The 11,039-nt window shown below is 44.8% G+C and overlaps 1 protein-coding gene across 15 annotated transcripts in view; it reads left to right on the forward strand.

Annotated features, from left to right (window-relative positions):
* The window catches only part of ebf3a (EBF transcription factor 3a), a 274,303-nt gene extending 271,406 nt beyond the window's left edge, over window positions 1-2,897 (forward strand). For all 15 annotated transcript variants that reach the window (XM_052502266.1, XM_052502270.1, XM_052502267.1 and 12 more), the window contains one exon: window positions 1-2,897. This exon is cut by the window's left edge and continues 744 nt beyond it. The gene's annotated coding sequence lies outside the window, so the exon portion shown is untranslated.
* Window positions 2,898-11,039: the final 8,142 nt, after the last annotated feature.

Below are 11,039 nucleotides of genomic sequence, written 5' to 3' on the forward strand. Positions count from 1 at the left end.
AAGGTAGAAATTGTAAGTCAATGATTTTTATTTAAATATATTTTGTTGCCTTCAAAAAGCACACTAACAGAGATGAAAAGCTACTGTCTGTTGGTAAAAATAAACTACTTCCACTTCTGCAGCTTACAGTTAAGCAAGTGTGATCTGCAATGTTTTTCAACTGTTTCTGCACTGTATAATATTCCATTCTTAGGCTACTGTGAAGTCTATGTCTCTTGTATCAGAAGGTTGTCCATTTAACTTCTGTCTCCTTATCCCCCTAATGTGTTTTTGTATGTGGTTATACAATTGTAGACTTTTGTGATTTTGCCAAAGTTGTAGCTAAATATTTATACACTTGTCTTGAATTTTTTTCTCCAGATCCACTTAAAATATTTAGGACGAGAGTTTTAATTCCTTCTAGAAACAGCGGAGGAGGGTAAATCATCGTACACATTGCAACACTTTAACGTAAAACACTCGCGGTTACTAAGGGAATATTTTGTAACATATCAATTATAAATATTGTATTTATCTTCAAATTGTTTTTTGTAAAATTGCTTTTCGATCATTTAATTTGATCTTGTACGTATTGTTTGTCATGGCCAGATATTGTGATATAATACAGAACATTAAGCCAATAACTATTCACTACATTCACTTATTTTTTAGTTGTTGTATCGATAGATCGCAATGTCTAAACATTTAATTTGTATCTCAAATTGACATTTTACTTTGTCAAAAAAATAATTCATTTTGTTGGTCATTATTTTTTTTTATTTTTTGAGGGAAAAAAAAACAGTCAAAAGTTCATTGTTTATTTTTGTATTAATATAAGTTATATAAAACGAAATACTTTTTTTTTTTTTTTGAATAAAACTGTTTGTTGTATAGTCAAATGACTTGTTTGTGACACACGACTGTATCGATAATAGTAGACTGTGTGCATGTCCAGCCGCCCCCCTCCCTGCCCCAGAGGTATGATTCAATTCGTGGTCGTACATTTTGGTTTTTCCTACAATGTAAAAAGTCATTTTTACCTGCTACCCCATATCACTTAGCAGAACTGTCTTAAAAAACAGGGATTCAAAAAATAAATAAAAAACACACATGAAAAAAACATCTAATCTGGATTAGAAAATACATGTTAAGAATCACTGATGTTTATTAGAATCTGTCAGGAGGAGCTCTTTGGAAGGCCTGAGAGTGATCTGCTGGTCGAAGGACATCAATCTGTACCTACACCACAATGCCAATCCTTTTGCTCCATGAACAAGAATCAAAGCACAAACATTGTTTACTGAAAATAATAAAATATAATTATGGTGACCCCCTTCATCTTTTGACCTTTTTGTTGTTGTTAATGTCTGGCTTAATACTCCCCCAAAAATCAGAGTGAACATCTAAAGAGATGTTGAAGAGATGCACACATTCACTATCACTAGACAGAATGATCTGTACGGAACATTCCGGAGAAACTCCATCAAATACTGTAGCATCATACTGTAGCTAAATTCACTCATCCTTCTTCTCCTCCTTATTCTTCTTCTCATCCTTCTTCTCCTTCTTCTTCTTCTCATCCTTATTCTTCTTCTCCTTCTCCTTCTTCTCCTTCTTCTCCTTCTTCTCCTTCTCCTTCTCCTTCTCCTTCTCCTTCTTCTCCTTTTCCTTCTTCTCCTTCTCCTTCTTCTCCTTCTTCTCCTTCTCCTCTTCTCCTTCTTCTCCTTCTTCTCCTTCTCCTTCTTCTCCTTCTTCTCCTTCTTCTCCTTCTCCTTCTCCTTCTTCTTCTCCTTCTCCTTCTTCTCCTCCGTCTTCTCCTTCTTCTTCTTCTCCTCCTTCTCCTTCTCCTTCTTCTTCTTCTTCTTCTTCTCCTTCTTCTCCTTCTCCTTCTCCGTCTTCTCCTTCTCCTTCTTCTCCTTCTCCTTCTTCTCCTTCTTCTCCTTTTCCTCATTCTTCTTCTTCTCATCCTTCTCCTTCTTCTCCTTCTCCTTCTCCGTCTTCTCCTTCTCCTTCTTCTCCTTCTCCTTCTTCTCCTTCTTCTCCTTTTCCTCATTCTTCTCCTTCTTCTCCTTCTCCTTCTTCTCCTTCTTCTTCTTCTTCTTCTCCTTCTCCTTCTTCTCCTCCTTCTCCTTCTTCTTCTTCTTCTCCTCCTTCTCCTTCTTCTCCTTCTTCTCCTTCTCCTCCTTCTCCTTCTTCTCTTCTTCTTCTTCTTCTTCTTCTTCTTCTCCTTCTTCTCCTTTTCCTCATTCTTCTTCTTCTTCTCCTTCTCCTCATTCTTCTTCTTCTTCTTCTTCTTCTCCTTCTTCTCCTTCTCCTCCTTCTTCTTCCCCCACACTATTGATTTCCCTGGTTGTGCCAAATCAACCCACAAGACACATGTTTCTATCAATATTTTTTATTTTCATCTTTTACTTTGCACTTAACACTTTGTAAAAAAATCTCCTATTGTAATGTTAAGCATAATTGAAAAGGGATGTTCCCTCTTGGCAAACTGCGCACAAGTTTTTTTTTTTTTCCATGAGGAAGCACGGTGTACGGCAGCTGTACAAATAAAGAATGAAATGATGAATGTGCAATGTATTTGCTTTGTGACAGCTCAACAGAGCTAAGTGGAGAAGACTGAGAAGTCACCTTGAAAGACACATGCAAGGTTACACGAACAACATTTGGGAATTTGATCATTTCTGCAATTAGTTTATTTGTGTGTGTGTGTGTGTGTGTGTGTGTGTTTGTCAGCTAATTAGACCATGCACTCATTGCTGTGTTGGCTTCAGTCTGAGTCACTAAAAGATCAGCTATTCATTTTGTTTAACGTGTACATTTTTTTGCGTGTTTGCTTATGTCCACATTTTTACAAATAACTGTATAAAGATGTTCATTTTACACAATATTTAATAAAGGTATTTCTTGTCTGTGAACATTCTCTCTCGGTTATCTTCATTTTCCAAAATGATTTCTTCGTTACTCTTTCAAATACCAGGAAATGGAAAATAGTATACTACATACTCAGAAATGATGCCAAAATTAGACTTCCTTAGAGGAATACAAACTCTACAGTAATTATATTAATGGGAGGAGGTATTTATAAAAAAATGTTGACAGATGAAACCGAGCCTGGGTGCAAGTCTGTTGAGCTAACATTCCACTCAATGGCAATGCTAACACAACAGACGGGTACCCCAGGGTAGATCAAACCCAGTGTGCAATGCTAACAAAACAGACGGGTACCCCAGGGTAGATCAAACCCAGTGTGCAATGCTAACAAAACAGACGGGTACCCCAGGGTAGATCAAACCCAGTGTGCAATGCTAACACAACAGACGGGTACCCCAGGGTAGATCAAACCCAGTGTGCAATGCTAACACAACAGACGGGTACCCCAGGGTAGATCAAACCCAGTGTGCAATGCTAACACAACAGACGGGTACCCCAGGGTAGATCAAACCCAGTGTGCAATGCTAACACAACAGACGGGTACCCCAGGGTAGATCAAACCCAGTGTGCAATGCTAACACAACAGACGGGTACCCCAGGGTAGATCAAACTCAGTGTGCAATGCTAACAAAACAGACGGGTACCCCAGGGTAGATCACACTCAGTGTGCAATGCTAACACAACAGACGGGTACCCCAGGGTAGATCAAACCCAGTGTGCAATGCATTTGCTTTGTGACAGCTCAACAACGCTAAGTGGAGAAGACTGAGAAGTCACCTTGAAAGAGACATGCAAGGTTACATGAACAACATTTGGGAATTTGATCATTTCACCGTACCTCTGTCATGGACAGGACACCGTACCTCTGTCATGGACAGGACACTGTACCTCTGTCATGGACAGGACACCGTACCTCTGTCATGGACAGGACAGCGTACCTCTGTCATGGACAGGACACCCTACCTCTGTCATGGACAGGACACCGTACCTCTGTCATGGACAGGACACTGTACCTCTGTCATGGACAGGACACTGTACCTCTGTCATGGACAGGACACCCTACCTCTGTCATGGACAGGACACCGTACCTCTGTCATGGACAGGACACCGTACCTCTGTCATGGACAGGACACTGTACCTCTGTCATGGACAGGACACCCTACCTCTGTCATGGACAGGACACCGTACCTCTGTCATGGACAGGACACCGTACCTCTGTCATGGACAGGACACCCTACCTCTGTCATGGACAGGACACCCTACCTCTGTCATGGACAGGACACTGTACCTCTGTCATGGACAGGACACCCTACCTCTGTCATGGACAGGACACCGTACCTCTGTCATGGACAGGACACCGTTGTACCTCTGTCATGGACAGGGACACCTCTGGCCTGACACCCTACCTCTGATGATATGGACAGGACACCGTTTAGAAGGAACCTCTGTCATGGACAGGCATATACACCCTACCTCTGTCATGGACAGGACAGCCTAGTGGTTAGAGTGTAGGGACATATAGCCTACTGGAGTTATGGGTAGGCATTAGAGTGACATTAGTGGTTAGGTGGCATTAGAGGTGGCATTAGAGGTAGCCAGTGGTTAGAGTGTGGTTAGAGTGGTTAGAGTGTAGGGATTAGGTAGCCTGGGTGGCATAGGGACGGCAGGGGTGGTTAGAGTTAGGGTGGCATTATGGGTGGCATTAGTGGTTAGAGTGGCATTAGGGGCCTAGTGGTGGCATTAGGGTGGCATTAGCCTATGGTTAGGTGTGTAGCCAGTGGTTAGAGGGGTGGCAGCCTAGTGGGGTGGCATTAGGGTGGCATTAGGTAGCCTAGTGGTTAGAGTGTAGGGGGTAGCCAGTGGTTAGAGTGGGTGGGTAGCCTAGTGGTTTAGGGTGGCATTAGTGGTTAGAGTGCATTACGGGGTAGCCTAGTGGCATGTAGGGACGGCATTAGTGGTTAGGGTGGCATTAGGGTAGGTGGCATTAGAGTGTAGGGATTGGCAGGTAGCCAGTGGTTAGTGGATGTAGCAGTGGTTAGAGTGTAGGGCATTAGTAGCCTAGTAGCATTAGGAGGTGGCATTAGGGATGGCATTATGAGGTAGGCACGGGGGTAGCCAGTGGTTAGAGTGTGGCATTATAGCCTAGTGGTTAGAGTTACGGGGTGGTGGTTAGAGGGTGGCAGCCTAGTGGTGGCATTAGGGTGGCAGTGGTTAGTGTAGGGACGGCAGGGTAGCCAGTGGTTAGGGTGTAGGGACGGCAGGTAGCCTAGTGGTTAGAGTGTAGGGACGGCAGGTAGCCTAGTGGTTAGAGTTAGGGGGTGGCTAGTGGTTAGAGTGTAGGGACGGCATTAGCCTAGTGGTTAGTGGGTGGCATTAGTGGGATGGCATTAGGGGTAGCCTAGTGGTTAGAGTGTAGGGCATTAGGTAGCCTAGTGGTTAGGGTGGCATTAGGGGTAGCCAGTGGTTAGAGGTGGCAGGTTAGGGGTGGCATTAGTGGGATGGCATTAGTGGGATGGCATTAGGGTAGTAGTGGTTAGAGTGTGGCATTAGACGGCAGGGAGTGGTTAGAGGTGGCAGGTAGCCTAGGGGTGGCATCAGGGTGGCAGTCAGGGGTGGACGGCAGGTCAGCCTAGTGGTTAGAGTGTAGCCGGGTAGCCTAGTTTTAGGTGAGATGTTGAGGTAGCCTAGTGGTTTCATCTTCCAGGGTAGCCTAGTGGTTAGAGTGTAATCCCAGGTAGCCTAGTGGTTGTGTGTAGCCTAGTGGTTAGAGTGTAGGGACGGCAGGGCCTAGTGGTTAGAGTGTAGGGACGGCAGGTAGCCTAGTGGTTAGAGTGCCCTAGTGGTTAGAGTGTAGGGGGCAGGTAGCCAGTGGTTAGAAGGGACTGAGGTAGCCTAGTGGTTAGAGTGTAGGGACAGGTAGTAGTGGTTAGAGTGAACCAGCCTAGTGGGATATAGGACTAGTGGTAGTTAGTGGCTAGGTAGCCTAGTGGTTAGAGTGTATACTAGCCTAGTGGTTGAGTTGGACGGCAGGTAGCCTAGTGGTTAGAGTGTAGGGACAGGTAGCCTAGTGGTTAGAAGGGACGGCAGGTAGACTAGTGGTTAGAGTGTAGAGGTATACAGTGGTTAGAGTGTAGGGACGGCAGGTAGCCTAGTGGTTAGAGTGTACGGCAGGTAGCCTAGTGGTTAGAGTGTAACAGGTAGCCTAGTGGTTAGAGTGTAGGGACGGCAGGTAGCCTAGTGGTTAGAGTGTAGGGACAGGTACTGTGGTTAGAGTGTGACCTAGCCTAGGGTTAAAAAACAGCAGGTAGCCTAGTGGTTAGAGTGTAGGGTGGCAGGTAGCCTAGTGGCCTGAGGGACGGCAGGTAGCCTAGTGGTTAGAGTGTATGGATGTGACAAGTAGCCTAGTGGTTAGGGACGGAGTAGAACAACTGGCATGGAGTGGTTAGTAGGGCGGCAGGTAGTGGTTAGAGTATAATGCAGGTAGCCTAGTGGTTAGAGTGTGCAGGTAGCCTAGTGGTTAGTCTCACCAGGTAGCCAGTGGTTAGAGTGTAGGGACGGTAGGGTAGCCTAGTGGTTAGAGAGTGTAGGGACGGCAGGTAGCCTAGTGGTTAGAGTGTAGGGACGGCAGGTAGCCTAGTGGTTAGAGTGTAGGGACGGCAGGTAGCCTAGTGGTTAGAGTGTAGGGACGGCAGGGTAGCCTAGTGGTTAGAGTGTAGGGACGGCAGGTAGCCTAGTGGTTAGAGTGTAGGGACGGCAGGTAGCCTAGTGGTTAGAGTGTAGGGACGGCAGGTAGCCTAGTGGTTAGAGTGTAGGGACGGCAGGTAGCCTAGTGGTTAGAGTGTAGGGACGGCAGGTAGCCTAGTGGTTAGAGTGTAGGGACGGCAGGTAGCCTAGTGGTTAGAGTGTAGGGACGGCAGGTAGCCTAGTGGTTAGAGTGTAGGGACGGTTGGGTAGCCTAGTGGTTAGAGTGTAGGGGCGGCAGGTAGCCTAGTGGTTAGAGTGTAGGGACGGCAGGTAGCCTAGTGGTGACGGCAGTGTAGTGGGACGGCAGGTAGCCTAGTGGTTAGAGTGTAGGGACGGCAGGTAGCCTAGTGGTTAGAGTGTAGGGACGTAGCAGTGTAGCCTAGTGGTTAGAGTGTAGGGACGGCAGGTAGCCTAGTGGTTAGAGTGTAGGGACGGGGTAGCCTAGTGGTTAGAGTGTAGGGACGGCAGGGTAGCCTAGTGGTTAGAGTGTAGGGACGGCAGGTAGCCTAGTGGTTAGAGTGTAGGGACGGCAGGTAGCCTAGTGGTTAGAGTGTAGGGACGGCAGGTAGCCTAGTGGTTAGAGTGTAGGGACGGCAGGTAGCCTAGTGGTTAGAGTGTAGGGACGGCAGGTAGCCTAGTGGTTAGAGTGTAGGGACGGCAGGTAGCCTAGTGGTTAGAGTGTAGGGACGGCAGGTAGCCTAGTGGTTAGAGTGTAGGGACGGCAGGGTAGCCTAGTGGTTAGAGTGTAGGGACGGCAGGTAGCCTAGTGGTTAGAGTGTAGGGACGGCAGGTAGCCTAGTGGTTAGAGTGTAGGGACGGCAGGTAGCCTAGTGGTTAGAGTGTAGGGACGGCAGGTAGCCTAGTGGTTAGAGTGTAGGGACGGCAGGTAGCCTAGTGGTTAGAGTGTAGGGACGGCAGGTAGCCTAGTGGTTAGAGTGTAGGGACGGCAGGTAGCCTAGTGGTTAGAGTGTAGGGACGGCAGGTAGCCTAGTGGTTAGAGTGTAGGGACGGCAGGTAGCCTAGTGGTTAGAGTGTAGGGGTGGCAGGGTAGCCTAGTGGTTAGAGTGTAGGGACGGCAGGTAGCCTAGTGGTTAGAGTGTAGGGACGGCAGGTAGCCTAGTGGTTAGAGTGTAGGGACGGCAGGTAGCCTAGTGGTTAGAGTGTAGGGACGGCAGGTAGACTAGTGGTTAGAGTGTAGGGACGGCAGGTAGCCTAGTGGTTAGAGTGTAGGGACGGCAGGTAGCCTAGTGGTTAGAGTGTAGTGGGGACGGCAGGTAGCCTAGTGGTTAGAGTGTAGGGACGGCAGGTAGCCTAGTGGTTAGAGTGTAGGGACGGCAGGTAGCCTAGTGGTTAGAGTGTAGGGACGGCAGGTAGCCTAGTGGTTAGAGTGTAGGGACGGCAGGTAGCCTAGTGGTTAGAGTGTAGGGACGGCAGGTAGACGAGTGGTTAGAGTGTAGGGACGGCAGGTAGCCTAGTGGTTAGAGTGTAGGGACGGCAGGTAGCCTAGTAGTGGTTAGAGTGTTAGGGACGGCAGGTAGCCTAGTGGTTAGAGTGTAGGGACGGCAGGTAGCCTAGTGGTTAGAGTGTAGGGACGGCAGGTAGCCTAGTGGTTAGAGTGTAGGGACGGCAGGTAGCCTAGTGGTTAGAGTGTAGGGACGGCAGGTAGCCTAGTGGTTAGAGTGTAGGGACGGCAGGTAGCCTAGTGGTTAGAGTGTAGGGACGGCAGGTAGCCTAGTGGTTAGAGTGTAGGGACGGCAGGTAGCCTAGTGGTTAGAGTGTAGGGACGGCAGGTAGCCTAGTGGTTAGAGCGTTGGACTCGTAACCGAAAGGTTGCAAGTTCAAACCCACGAGCTGACAAGGTACAAATCTGTCTTTCTGCCCCTGAACAGGCAGTTAACCCACTGTTCCCAGGCCGTCATTGAAAATAAGAATGTGTTCTTAACTGACTTGCCTGGTTAAATAAAGGTAAAATAAAAATAAATAAAAAATACTGTACATGACATGTTCTGCGTGACAGAGGACCATCGTTCCATGTCTGACCCACAATGCTTTGCTCTTTGAGTAAGAAAAACAGTTGTATGGTTGTTGTGCATTAAGCTGTATCATCTATACCTCTATTACATCACAACTAATACTGTTCAGGAGAATGGATTTAAAGGGCAAGGTGATGTTTTGTCTATAAGGGGAGATATCCTCTGTCTATAAGGGGAGATATCTTCTGTCTATAAGGGGAGATATCTTCTGTCTATAAGGGGAGATATCTTCTGTCTGTAAGGGGTGATATCTTCTGTCTATAAGGGGAGATATCTTCTGTTTATAAGGGGAGATATCTACTGTCTATTAGGGGATATATCTTCTGTCTGTAAGGGGTGATATCTTCTGTCTATAAGGGGAGATATCTTCTGTATATAAGGGGAGATATCTTCTGTTTATAAGGGGAGATATCTACTGTCTATAAGGGGATATATCTTCTGTCTGTAAGGGGTGATATCTTCTGTCTATAAGGGGAGATATCTTCTGTATATAAGGGGAGATATATTCTGTCTATAAGGGGAGATATCTTCTGTTTATAAGGGGTGATATCTTCTGTCTATAAGGGGAGATATCATCTGTCTATAATGGGAGATATCTTCTGTCTATAAGGGGAGATATCTTCTGTCTGTAAGGGGGTGATATCTTCTGTCTATAAGGGAGATATCTTCTGTTTATAAGGGGAGATATCTACTGTCTATAAGGGGATATATCTTCTGTCTATAAGGGAGATATCTTCTGTCTATAAGGGAGATATCTTCTGTTTATAAGGGGAGATATCTTCTGTCTATAAGGGGAGATATCTTCTGTCTATAAGGGGAGATATCTTCTGTCTATAAGGGGTGATATCTGTCTGTCTATAAGGGGAGATATCTTCTGTTTATAAGGGGAGATATCTTCTGTATATAAGGGGAGATATCTTCTGTTTATAAGGGGAGATATCTTCTGTCTATAGGGATATCTTCTGTCTATAAGATATCTTCTGTTTATAAGGGGAGATATCTTCTGTCTATAAGGGGAGATATCTTCTGTTTATAAGGGGAGATATCTTCTGTCTATAAGGGGTGATATCTTCTGTTTATAAGGGGAGATATCTTCTGTCTATAAGGGGTGATATCTTCTGTTTATAAGGGAGATATGTTCTGTCTAAAAGGGGAGATATCATCTGGGAGATATCTTCTGTCTATAAGGGGTCTATAAGATATCTTCTGTCTATAAGGGGATCTGTCTATAATATCTTCTGTCTATAAGAGGGTTATCATCTGTGAGGTGTTATATTTATAAGGGAGATATTCTGTCTATAAGGGAGATATCTTCTGTTTATAAGAGGGTTATCATCTGTCTATAAGATATCTTCTGTCTATAAGGGGTCTATGATATCTTCTGTTTATAGAGGTGTTATCATCTGGAGATATCTTCTGTCTATAAGGGTGATATCTTCTGTTTATAAGAGGAGATATCATCTGTCTATAAGGGGAGATATCTTCTGTCTATAAGAGGTGTTATCTTCTGTCTATAAGGGTGTTATCATCTGTCTATAAGGGGTGATATCTTCTGTCTATAAGGGGTGATATATTCTGTCTATAAGGGTGTTATCATCTGTCTATAAGGAGATATCATCTGTCTATAAGAGGTGTTATTATCTGTCTATAAGAGGTGTTATCATCTGTCTATAAAGTTATCATCTGGTGTTATCATCTGTCTATAAGAGGTGTTATCATCTGTCTATAAGAGGTGTTATCATCTGTCTATAAGAGGTGTTATCATCTGTCTATAAGAGGTGTTATATCTGTCTATAAGAGGTGTTATCATCTGTCTATAAGAGGTGTTATCATCTGTCTATAAGAGGTGTTATCATCTGTCTATAAGAGGTGTTATCATCTGTCTATAAGAGGTGTTATCATCTGTCTATAAGAGGTGTTATCATCTGTCTATAAGAGGTGTTATCATCTGTCTATAAGAGGGTTATCATCTGTTATCATCTGTCTATAATCTGTCTATAAGGGTGTTATCATCTGTCTATAAGGGGTGTTATCATCTGTCTATAAGAGGTGTTATCATCTGTCTATAAGGGGTGATATCTTCTGTCTATAAGGGTGTTATCATCTGTCTATAAGAGGTGTTATCATCTGTCTATAAGAGGTGTCTGTATTATCATCTGTCTATAAGAGTGATATCATCTGTTATAATAAGAGGTGTTATCATCTGTCTATAAGGGGTGTTTATTATCATCTGTCTATAAGAGGTGTTATCATCTGTCTATAGGTGTTATCATCTGTCTATAAGGTGTTATCATCTGTCTATAAGAGGTGTTATCATCTGTCTATAAGAGGTGTTATCATCTGTCTATA

The sequence above is a fragment of the Oncorhynchus keta genome, unplaced genomic scaffold (assembly GCF_023373465.1).
Source record: "Oncorhynchus keta strain PuntledgeMale-10-30-2019 unplaced genomic scaffold, Oket_V2 Un_contig_1536_pilon_pilon, whole genome shotgun sequence".
Lineage (NCBI taxonomy): Eukaryota > Metazoa > Chordata > Actinopteri > Salmoniformes > Salmonidae > Oncorhynchus > Oncorhynchus keta.